Genomic DNA, 13,031 nt, shown 5'->3' on the forward strand with positions numbered 1-13,031 from the left:
GTAATGGTGTTTAACGCTACATTAAATTGCATTTCGGTGAGGACTTTGCGTTGGTCTCTGTTATAGTGTGTTGCTTTGTAGTGCGATACGTTACGGTGTTTCGTATTACGGCACTGTTACCCTAGATTGTGTTTAGCTGCATCCTGGAATGTGAAGTTAAGGCAATGCATTTTTATATTTAGGGGATTCACTTTTTTTTCTCAAACACTTGTTTTAATCAATGAGAGAAAAAAAAATCATTTGGTTTCAACATGGAACTGACTATTTCTATTTGGATCCCGAAAGAAAATTGAGTTCCAGTCTTTGAGGTTCCACTATAATTGCCACCCTTGTTTTTGTGGTTTGCTGCTCTCATTGGAATAACACAGTGTTCATAAAAATCATTAAAAAACAACAGAGGCTGCGTCTCCATGAATCCATCCAGTCCAAATGGTAGGTGGTAGTAACCACTGGGAAACTTTTCTTATTTCTTTCCGCTCAATATTACTGAAGTTTTTGTCAGTGGCTCTCTATGACCGTTTGCTTCCTTCTAATGTGACGTAGTGTGTAGATTTGGCTCATATCTTGTCTTTCTCATTCTTTGTGAACTAAACATAACTGCTGCACATAACATGCATGTGTTGGCTTTGCGACATGATTCATACAGTATTGGCTTTCAACACTATGTAACCCCTCAAAGCTTTTTCAAATAAATCATGTGTGCTGGAGTCTCGGCTATGACAGTTGAAGTGCAGTATTTTGGTCTAGATTGATTTACAGCCCTCCAGGGAGAGCTGCCGATCGTGACAGATGGGCCATGAGCTCTGTGTTTGTGTTTTTAGTCTCCTTCTTTCACCAGAAGCTTACAAATGTGGCCATTCGGAATGAAAGACGTTAAAGCTGCCTCAGTAATGTCTACATATGGGTGGGGGGTGGGGGGGGGGGGGGGGGAAACATTAGCGTGAATTGTTCCCACAGGAGATATAGCGCATGTTGTGATGTCAGAACCAAGAGTGTCACAAGGTTTTATGGATGCGGGTAAGACCACAGAAGGTCCAGAGGGTATGAGCCAATGTTGCCAATGTTGCACAAATTTCACATCGAGCTAAATAAAAGACAGAAATTGCTTTTCAATGTTAAGATACAGATTTAACAAGATACAATCCTGTGTACAAGCTTTAGTCCAGCATTACATTTCCAGTACTGCTGGATCTCTGTCCTTCGCTGACCGATGCCCATTTTGCTGACGACTGACCGGGGATTTCTTAGAGAACATTACAATGGGAATTAGAAAAGTCCCACCTGAACAGTAAATGCAGCAAAAAAAAAAAAAAAAGCCTGGTGATGATAACAACATGTTTCTATACACTTTCACTCTTTATAAATTGGGAAATACAGACAGCTCTTCACAGATTATGCTTCAAAAGCAGGTTGGGATGAGTGAGGTGGATCACTTTCCTTTTTTTCATTAGTAAAATGAGGTGTATTGTATTCAAACATTACATTTCAACAAACGACAGTTTTTTTTTCAACTTTTGAGCTTGTTAAAAAGAACACGGAGTCAAAAAAAAAGTAATATCATCATCTGTCAAATTATGGGAGTGCTTCAGCCCCTCTAAAAATGGGCTGGACATGGCTATGGACCAAAGACTTTTGCACCGTACTGTACATTGACGACTCAATGGTGTGACAATACATTTTGTTTGGGTTCCAGCGAGGAACCAGAATTTACATTTTCAGGAACAAATACTCCAAATGGTGACACACCATGCATTAAATTGCCAACTAGATCGTAAACAATGTGAAATGGAAAGTTCTCTGAAAGATACAATCAAAACTGAACATTGCATAGCTTACAGATGCACTGATGTACCACACACACACACACACACACACACACACACTAACATCAGCGATGATGGCAGTCAAGTTGGGAATGTGTGAAGTGAGCGTTTCGCGCCGTGTCTTCTCAACGGATGTGTATGAGGGGGGAAAAAAAAGCGCTTTTTGTGTGTTAGTGTGTGTGAACCATTTCCCTGCTATCGCTGATGTTTACATTATTCATCAGTTCCACGCTATTGTGCTCCTCTCTCATCAATAACAAATGGGCAACATTTGGTAGCAGGTTGCTTCTTACGATATGCTCGATTCTTGATACACCTGGATGGCGCTTTTATGTCTGTCAGCAATGTTGCGTGCACTTGTGGGTTTTATTGTGCGAGCGTGTCTGAGTGTTATGGCAGAAAGCTGCGAAAGTGACATCCACCAAGGATGCAACCGGCATGCTGTGGAACTTCGCAGGTCGAGCGCAATCTGTTCCAGTGCATAGCAAACAATGGGAAGCAGGTACTTTATATGTACGGTAATTCCTTGTTTTTCGCGGTTAATAAGGACCAGATCATCTCTTGGCTTGTGCATAGTTAACTTCTCACCATTTGAGTGACAACTGTAGTCATTTTTTGTGGTGCTATTTGACACGTCTGGAGTCCCTCCCAGAGCGGGAAGTGTTTAACCGTCTGCTTCCAGACTGCGAATGAATGGTGCTTGCTCAAAGGCATAACTGGCTATTTTAACCTTGTCACACTCGGTAAAAGTTCCATAAAATTTGGATTGTATATTCACTCGTGGATGTTAGATAACTCTTCATGGAGACATTCGAGTATGAGCCCATAACACCTAGTGTGTATGTGTGGTCACACTGCAGCTTTGTTTACTCTTAGGCTTTGACATGATGTGATGATAAAATTTGGGAAAATTCCGTCCAGCTCGCTGAGAGACTTTCAGAAATGGATTTGTTAGATTTCAAATGTTATGGTTGGACAGGGGTGGTGGTGGGACAGCCCGGTGGTCCAGTGGTTAGCGCGTCAACCTCACAGTGCAGAGGGACCAGGTTCAATTCCAGCTCCGGCCTCCCCGTGTGGAGTTTGCATGTTCTCCCCGGGCCTGCGTGGGTTTTCTACAGGTACTCCGGTTTCATCCCCCATGCATAGCAGGCTGATTGAACGCTCTAAATTGTCCCGAGGTGTGGGTGTGAGCGTGGATGTTTGTTTGTTTCTGTGTGCGCTGCGATTGGCTGGCAACCGGTTCAGGGTGTCCCCTGCCCACTGCCCGAAGACGGTTGGGATAGGCTCCAGCACTCCCTGCAACACTTGTGAGGATTAAGCAGAACAGAAAATGGATGGATGGATGGACAGGCACCTCAGTTTCTACCACCGCAGTTGCCTTGAGATTCGAGTCCATTTTATTCTTACTCAATACTCATAAATCAGACTACTTGTATCATATTTCCCCTAAAATTCCAACCAATAATGTAAATGACTAATGTAGATTTAAGGAAACGGCAGCTCATAAAAAATATATGCACATTTCAAGTATAAAAAAAAGTTTTATCTAGGCTTTAGTTAACCATACCATTAAAATAATGCCTATATGACCAACAATCAAATGCAAATCCAAATATTTGGAGTTGTGATAGAGGGGCGAGCCGGTCAAGAGTACAAAAAGACAGGTGAGAGAAAGTGAAGTTGCGGAGCCAACGGGACAAATAGCGGAAACGAGGGCGTATGCTGAAGTTGACGTGAAGAGAAGCTTTGGCTGTCCACATGCCATCAATGATTCATCATTAGCGGAGGTTTCGGCTTTCTCCTTGTTTGGGGAAGTTGCACCCCCCCACCCCTCACTTTCCCCGACGCAGCCTCAGTCTTGATCGATCGATGTGACACCCTCAAGGTCATCCCAACTCCACCGTAGGCCAGATGTGCTCCTGAGCATGCTCGGCACACACCGCCCCCTCGCTCTCTTGCTCTCCCATCAGACAAGTCAGCTATGGTTTGTCGATCACAATGGCCTTGCTGCATAAGTGGATAACGTTGTGCTCTCTAGCCAGCCGATTTCTATCGCGCTTCTCCTCGTGCAGGTTACGGGTGAGCTGGGATCTATTTCGGTTTATTTTGGACTTGGACCATTCATACTCGCACCTATGGAAAATTGAGAGGCTTCAGTGAACCAAATATGCATGATTTTGGAATGTGGGCGGAAGCTGGAGTATCTGGAAAAAACCCATGAGCACATTCCAACTCCACACATGCCCAGGTGTGAATCCCCAACCTCAGAACTCCACTGGAGGTTCTAAATCACACGTGTCAAACTCAAGGCTCGGGGGCCAGATTCGGCCAGCCACATCATTTTATGTGGCCCGTAAAAGGCAAATCATGTGTCGTGACTTGATCCTTCTTGCTAAAATTGCAATAACCTTAAGATATTGCAAGCATTTTTTTTGTTACCAATCAAATTTTGAAAATAAATTGAATAATAGTTGAACAAACATTTTCTGGATTCTGATTTTTGAATCTAGTTTTCCATCAATTTTTGTGTAAATGTAATGATATGAGGTAATCGTACATTAATGTGGTTGCACTCCTAACGGGCCTTCATGCTTTTATTTACAAAATACTTTAGTGTGAATGTGAATTGTTTTTTGTCTGTTTATATGTGCCTTGCAATTTGCCCCTGACCAGTCCCGGGTGTCGGGTGTCCGACCAGTCTTGCCCGAAGTCGGTTATGATGCTAATGAGGATAAGGTGAATAGAAATTTTCAGGCATTCTTGAGACTTCTTTGTGGTTCTATTCATGATAGATTACTACTGCCGGATAAATTTTCTGTTCCCGATGGAAATTGGCTTCACGCCGGCAATATAAAGTATGGCAAAGTCCTTAAAATGGCAATCAAATCCACCAGTCTTCATTTAAATTCATGACATGAGTCTATCAACTGCACTATTTTTGCCAGGAGGCACTCATCATGCTTATCCAGCATGGCATCCCCGTTCCCCCCCTCCCATCCGTGCGTAAAGTGTAACGAGGAGGCGTTCAAACTACTGCCTGCGTAAATGTCGGCGCTGCCAGACGGCTTCCGGCTGCGTCAACAGGATTTTTAATTATTTTTTTTTTAACTGACAGGTGTCCTCAACAAGATGCAATGATAATAAGGCTTTAGCTATTGATCAAGTCCTTGTTGCACACACACACACACACACACACGCACACACCCACAAATGGAACCATGCTGCTTCCCTGAATGTGTAAAAAGCGCTGGCAAAGATAAGTGCCAATAACATTTAGTGTGGCTGTTTGTTTTTGTGCTGTAGATTTGGAGGCCAGTGGCAAGGAGTGTGTGTGTGTGCGTGTGCTAGTGTGCACGTCTGCGTGTGGCGGCAGCAGCAGTCCTGAGTGATTGTGGACAGCACTCTACCAGATAGAGGTTTATTGATCGATCGATTGATTGCATGCCCATCAGGATGTGTCTCTCATCTTGGCCACGCCTCCTCATCATTGGCTAATGGTAAGCATCTCTGCTTGTGTGTGTGTGTGTGTGTGACTGACAGTCTAAAGATGAGTGTTAAGAGATGGAGACTCGATGAAGTAGAATAGAAGTGATCGAGGGCAGACAACGCATTATTTAGTTAATTTTTTTTGCTTCTGCATGTTCGCTCAAGGGGCACATCCTGAAAGACTTCCGAGAACTGTCACTTGGATTTACCTCTTGCAGCTTTGTTTGTGGTTCGGTGCCAAAAATTGAGAGCCCGTTATTTGTTTTGCCTTCCACTGACATCATCAGCTACCTAAAAGTATGCTGGTGGGCAAAGAAAATGCAGCTAATGAAACAGGCAGATGGTGTAGTCAGAATGACAACAAAAGCATATGGTAGGTTTTGGAAGACAGCTCTTCGGTTTATACATGATCCCTCGAAGCAGACCAGACAGGTTTATGGCTAATGTTTAGTCATCAGAAAATGAAGATATGATGCAAACCTGAGGATAAAGCGGTTCAGATATGGCTGAATGGATCAAAGGAACTTAAAAAGAGACACCACAACACGATTAGAAACTCTTCACTCGGTTGTTAAATTTTTTGGACTATAGTCTGACAGAAATCAACTATGCGTGATTGTAGTAGACCCTAAAAATCATGGAGGCGGGAGAGCCAGGGGAGTACTGAACAAAATGTAAAATGAACAAATGAACAAAAAACACTTGCAGGGGTACACCGGAAGAACTTGATCCAAAACACAAAGTCCCGGAAAAAAAACCCATAAACAAAAATAACAAACAAAAAACACAGTTAAAAAAAAAAACGTGACAGAAGCACAAAACAAAGTGACAGCAACGGAAACAAAAAAAACATGGCAACGATCCGAACCCAAGTTTAGTGTTAAAAAGTGTAGCCCTCTTTTGAAAAGAAAAGTACGAATGACATGATGACCAATAGGTGCGAGACTGGAGGAGAAGCCCTCCAATACCACCTGCATGTGACTGAGTAGGGGGGTTGTCGTTCTCGGCCAGGTCCGGACAGATGCCCAGAATGCTGGAAAAAGAAACGTTATTATGGTCAAACAGCCACAAGTTGTCCCGCTGCAACATTTGCCTTGTCTCGCGCACTGAACGAATCAAACGCCACAGGATGGCTTGGTCGACATGCTGATTGTTTGACTTGCCTACAAAAATGGTGAGAATTCGTAGTTTGGTCTGGAAGAATATTTATTTGTGACACCAGTCCAGGGACATTTCCGACACACATCGTAAAGGGAAGGCAAATTTAGAGTCCTGTATCAAAAAATGGTGCTTTTGGCCATCAGAAGTTTGATCCTGATTTATAAATCTTTTTGGAAATGTTTGAATTTGGCGTGAATTGTCTCATCATAACCGGAACATTGACATCTGTTCATTATCCGAAGGGTTGAGCCTAGCCCAGGCCAGATTGGGCAAACCCCAAAAAAGAAGCCTTTAGAATTTAGTGTGGCACTGCCTTGGTCACCTTCTGTTACCTCGTTGAATGCAGTTACCATGGCAACCCCCACCATTGCCGAAAAGGAAATCCTTATCACAAGCAGAGTGAATTACTGCCTTCAGACGCACAGACAAGAAGGCATGAAGCGTCACCCGGGGAGGATCCGGGTGTCAACAAAGGACGTCAAAGCCCCCGTGTTCATTACCCAGGATCGTCTCAGCTGTCTTTGCGGCTCTCAGTTATCCAGTGAGTCATTGCAGGGAAAAAAATATTATTCACTCCTTCCATTTATGACTGGCAACCAAGAATCTGCATAGACAAAACAATTTGTTTCTTCCTACTGTGAATATGGGAAGGCCAGCGCGTTAGAAGGCAAATCTGTTCTATATTACTTGGGAATATTTACAAGCTTTGCTCACTCCAAGGCAAACAACAAGCAGATGCTCACCTGTTCTCAACCCCAATTGATCATCTGTTATGTCCCACTACGAAGACATTACTTCTCTGGAACGTAAAAATACATTTTTTACAGGAGAATACTTGGACCAGAACTCTGGCTTTGCTACTCATACATGCTGATTCCCATGAGACGCACGTATTTTATCTCCAATGCAACCCGAGACTGTTTCTTTACATTCTGGCACTTTTATCCTTAAAGGGACAGGACTCCTTAAAGATTGCCTCATGGTCTTTAGGAAATTCTGTGGCTTAGTATGTGTCACTTGGGGAGTTCTTCAGAGGGGGCCTTGTGATTTCAGAAGTTGGGAAGAACAGTTGTTGAGACTCTAAGGTGCTCCCACGTCCCTCAATACCCCATCACCCCCCTCGCCAAGTCCTCCTATAGCGTTGTGGTAACGAAAGTCATACATGACACTGGCCCTGCAGTTTGGTGGGCAGAAATTTGTAAGCTTGCTGACAGGGTGGACAATGACAAGGTGGACATTTAGCTCATGTTTGCACTTTATGGGCGACATGGTGGATCTTGACTGAGCAACATGAGTTGATGAGGAAACTGACAATGTACTGTCATTTAATGCACATTTCTAAAAAGGTTCACACACTTGATCGCACGCTCGCGACCCATATTTGACAACAATGATACAATTTAAGAATAAATATATATTTTTTCACTCTTCACTCAATTAAAGATTGTATTTGTTTATTTTTGTCATGAGCAGAGCTAACGGGGCTTACAGCTAAGAGAGCTAACGGGCCATATCAAAATCACATACATTCAATGAAAATGCTATAAAATGAAGGAAACACATTTTAAGAAACGTATAATTGTATTGGCATGTGTGCAAATGCTTAACTTCTTATGCAAGGGGTTTTGAGATTTTGTTATCCTGTCACCATAATTGAGTGATTCTGTTATGGACACCAAAGGCACTTTGTAGTGACATTGACCTTAAGACACGGGGGGCACTGTTTGTAATTGTGGGTGGAAACCACAGCATTTCCTCAGATGTATTTTTTTATTTTTTGTATGTTCAGGATCAACTGCTGGGTTCCAACAATCTTTGTTTAATGCTGTACATGCTGCCGTTGTTGTGAAAATTACTGCATAGCAAATCAATTTGTTTCGCTAGTGGCATTCTTTTGAACTTGCCTAAGTCTGAAATTTCAGAATTCCCAGTCACCAAGTATGAGTGACAGAAATATATGTATATATTTTTGGGGGTTGCTTTGTTGACTGGTAAACTGATTTCCCCACGCCCCCCAGTTTTCACCGAGTAGAAATGACCAAGCGGGCAGCAAGTTGTTGTTTTTTGGCTCATCTCGCAATGTCCTTTATCACCAAGTGTCAGCCGCCTGGAGTTGTTTTCTTACTTGCGTTCTCCTCCTGACAGACGTGACAGCCATTACTTTACCTCGCCTCCACTTCATTTGCCACAGCACATGCTCCTTAATTGCAAATTGAGCAGACGCTGCAGTGGAATTGTTTTTTTTTTTTGGTTTTGCTTTGGAGTTTTTTTTGGGGGCGTGGGGATGGTAAAAACGGTCTACCACATTTTTGCAGCTGCTGACTGGAAATGTAATTCGTACGTTCCCATTGTCAAAATATTCCTTCATCCATCCATTTTCTAGTTCGCTTATCCTCACTAGGTTCGCTGGCGTGCTGGAGCCTATCCCAGCTGTCTTCGGGCAGTAGGCGGGTACCAAAGGCTCAGAGGATCAGGGTTTTTGTTGCTGGTTATTCCAAAGGCAGCAACCATCATCTTTCAACCGTTTTTGTTTCAATATATCTCATTTTAACATTATTTCTAGTATTTTGTATGCAGCCGTGGTTGTTGTTTTTTTTTTTCTTGAAATAAAATTGAGCAGAATTTGTCAGCGGTTCTTTTTCCGGTTTGAATTTCTCGCTTCTTCCGTGCTGATGAAATGCATTCGAAAGGTGTTGCATCTCTGACTTGGTGCCACCTCTGCCGGAACTTTGTTAAGATGGCGCTAATCCTCCAAACCCGGTGCTTTCGTATTGAACTGCAAATTGTCAGGGAAATGCAACAAAGAAAACATGCGGCACAGTTGGAAGGGGGAAGACGGTAAAGTGGACTTGTGTGTCTGTACCAGAGTGACGTTGATGGGCTTTGTCGTGGCGACCGTGTGAAAAGGTCACCACACCCTGGCTGTGAGTAAATTGTTGTTTTTTTTTATATACTAAACAAACACGCTCTTGACTGCCACACGGCTCTGCTGTGAATTTGTCAAACGCGCTCAGAGTGACATTGACCTTTGCTGAATAATTGATGTTTAATATACTTGACATTATCACTCACTGGAAGTGACACTTGCTGCTTGTTCTTCCCTGTCTCTGTACAGTACCTCGGCAGCAACAGTCTTGGAAGAGGTAATTTAGGTTGCCTAGTTGTGAGAATCCGAGATTGAGTTTATCATTAGATTGTTCCATTGTGCCGCCGTAAACGGGGATGAAACAAGTTTGCATTGGTTGTTCATTCGCAAGATAACCCGAACCTTAACTCTTAACACTAACACTAAACTTTAACCCAATGCTAACTCTAACGCTAAACCTAAATGGGCTTCAGCATCTACAAGAGGATAACCACAGGGGGTCTTCGGTTTTCGGTTTACCACATGCAACATTTTGATGTGACAAATGGCGCGTAATTGTACTGCGGTGTAAAAATATGCTTAGTTGTTGTTATAGTGACCTTTTTCGTCCGTTTTTTTTCTGTATTTGTGGCCTTAAATGGTTTTTCATGCAAATATTTACTGCAGTTGTGACATCCTGAGGTGACCGAAAAATCTGTTCTGTAATCGCGGCGTTTTGAGGAGACAAATGACGAGCAATGACCTCGTTGCACAGCAGCGTAAGAATACCTGATCATTTGGTACAAGATGGCACACTCAGGCTCCGCCCATCTGACTGATTTTTCCATGATCGTTTTCTATTTCTGGTTTATTTTTAAATGTTTGTCAAACAGATTTTTTTCCTCTAATTATGACTTAACTACTACGTAACGCTTTCGGGGACAGCGTTTACTACAGCGGACAGCTTATCGTATTAAGTGACAGGGTGCATGAAAGGGTTAAGCGTAGGTCAGTGATAAACTACGACACTTTTAATTTCTGACTTGTATTGAAAATCGGTTTACATTGTCACCGTGGGAAGGGAACACCGTTGTAAACCGAGGACCCCTAAATTCGACGAACTACAGTCTTAAGTTCCATAGAGTGTTACGTCAATAACAAATACTAATACATACAGGCGCATCTCAGCCGCACTAACCTCACCACAGTTTTATTATTCTTTTTTTACTATGATCATCGTTGAATGTATTTCTATTTCTGTTCATATTTTTTTGTTATGTTCATTTTGTTGTTGTTTCCCTTCAGGATGTGTGAACATCCCAGTGGAGGCGATCTCACACTAATGGACGCGGACACACACGAGGCTAAAAGAAAGACTGAAACAATTCTTGCTTGGGCATTGGAAAGAGGGCAAAGAAGTGGTTACAGTACAACTATATACAAACATCAACAACAAATATATACAACATAGTCAAGTACCCAGGCCCGGAAAACCTCATTAACCAATCACAGCGAACCGTGAAACCTAAAGGCTTCACCCATTGACTGAATTATTTACACCTGATTGGCCATTGACCTATATCTCCCACCCACACACGCTCTTCTGACCTGCACCCACTCCCCCCATTTTCCTACCTGGTGCCAGTGAATACGACTGCACAAGCAACTGCTATTAATCTATTTTCGTGAGATTTATGTTGGTAACCTTAACAATTGGTATCAGCTTCCTCTGCCATTCAACATCTTTTACATCTCTGCGAGTGTCTCAGAAGGTGGAATATAATGACGAACTTCATTCTCTCAGATCAGTGGCGGCTGATGATGATTTTGCGATGCTGCATTGCCATCCAGCCGGCTGAAATGCCTTTAGAGTGGAAAAGGCAACGGTGATAGTCATCGTAAATATGGATGACGGCGTGCTCTCAAACTGCTAGATGGCCATCATAAATAAGCTCTGGAGTTACTCGACATATACCGTGTCTGTCAAAACATCCCGAGTATCCGCTTCAGGACAGCCTTTCCTCCCTCGTCCATTTGCCGGCAAGTCTGCTGTAGTCAACATTTTGTTCCACTCGTAAATCATGAAAATGGTGATTTTTACACTACGCACAACCCAAGCGAATGTGACGCTTATGATCTGTAAGTGCTAATCTTAGCAATATGATGATTGTGTACGTTACAATTCGTAAAGGAGAGGGAGCAGAGGGGGGAAATAAGAAAATCGTTACGCAGCAACATATTTCCGATAAATTCCCAGTTATTAGGCAGATTCATAACTTTCAAGTCCGTGGCGGGGACATAAATTGTTGCTCAATTGTCGTTAGAGTCATTCTAAACCATCTGACGCCGACACGTTGACACTAAGCTCGCATCGTCATCAAAGCACCGCATTCATATTTTACGCTGAAATCGAAGTGACAAATTCAGACTCGCATCAGTGAAAAAGCAACCTTTTATTGTTAATCAACTGCTCAAAACATGACCTTAGTAATCAAAGCTTGTCGAAAACAAAGCGAGATTGATTGGCTTTTTCCTCATCACTTGCTTTGTTATTTATCAAATGGCTTCGGAAAGAAAGACGTTTCTTCGATTGTTTAGTTGCATGCTGTTATCGGGATGCGGAAGGATGCTCAGTCAAAATCATTCCAAAGTGGTTTTTCGTTGGACAACATCCTGTCTGATGACATCAAGATGAAAATCGTACATGCCCACATGATTTCGTCTGGCACCTCCATTTGTACACATTTCTAAAAGTCTTGTCATTGTTTGACCATTTCTTGTCAAGTCATGTTTCTGTACTTTTCGCTGCAGAGTTTCTACTTTTTTGGGGACTGACTGAAACTGAAACGGAGGCAGATGTGAGGGGAATATTTGATTCCTTAGATTGCGGCGTGAAGATGTTGTTTATCCTCAAGGCCCGGGATGCCAAGCGACACATAATCCATCTGCTAACGTGCTAATTAGGCCCAAAAACCTAATCATATCGCAAACTCATCATACCTATTATTTGAGCAATAGAAAGGTGATTTAAACTGATTCAATTATACTCCAAATGACAAATTGTGTCATTATGTTTGTGGGTGTGTATCAGAAGACATCAATCTTTTTTTCTTTTCTTTTTTTTTACGCGCAATGTCAAATTTGTTCTCATTAGGACCCGGGACAATGTCTGCAATAAAGTAGCACCCTCTAACTAGTAGCAAGGCAACGAATTGGAATGTTTTTGTGGTCAAATGTCACACTTAGCATATCTGCCGATTGTGGTTTGTGTTTGTTTCTTCTGTCAGGATTTTCAACAGATTCCACAGTGTTAGCTGGCGATACAAAGCAACCAACTGCTGCGCTACGATTTTGACGTTTAGCCATCAGTCATCCTATCTGAGTCTAGTTGAGTGTTTTTTGTTTTTTGTCATCGTGTGCTCCTAATGCCAAAGGCATAATCTCATAACATATCTGCCGATTGTGGTTTGTGTTTGTTTCTTCTTTGTGAGAGTAGTTAATGATTTTCAACAGATTCCACAGCGTTAGCTGGCGATACAACGCAAGAAAATGCTATGCTACGATTTTGACGTTTAGCCATCAGTCATCCCATCTGAGTCTAGTTTTGTCTGTTTTTGTGTGTGTGTGCCCCTAGTGCCAAAAGCATAATCTCATAAACCAAGGACCACTGTAACATAAACATAGAATGTGCCTTAAAGAAGAAAATGGCTAGTGTA

At 42.5% G+C, this 13,031-nt stretch overlaps 1 protein-coding gene and 1 long non-coding RNA gene across 4 annotated transcripts in view; both read left to right on the plus strand.

Moving 5' to 3' along the window:
* The window catches only part of ntrk2a (neurotrophic tyrosine kinase, receptor, type 2a), a 73,539-nt gene that overhangs the window by 17,775 nt on the left and 42,733 nt on the right, over positions 1-13,031 (plus strand). The gene's annotated exons all lie outside the window — the stretch shown is intronic.
* LOC127602032 (uncharacterized) lies at positions 1,511-10,667 on the plus strand. The gene is made up of 3 exons (XR_007962691.1): positions 1,511-2,325; positions 9,586-9,613; positions 10,621-10,667. It is a non-coding gene; the product is annotated as an uncharacterized LOC127602032 (long non-coding RNA).

This window comes from Hippocampus zosterae, chromosome 6 (genome assembly GCF_025434085.1).
Source record: "Hippocampus zosterae strain Florida chromosome 6, ASM2543408v3, whole genome shotgun sequence".
NCBI lineage: Eukaryota > Metazoa > Chordata > Actinopteri > Syngnathiformes > Syngnathidae > Hippocampus > Hippocampus zosterae.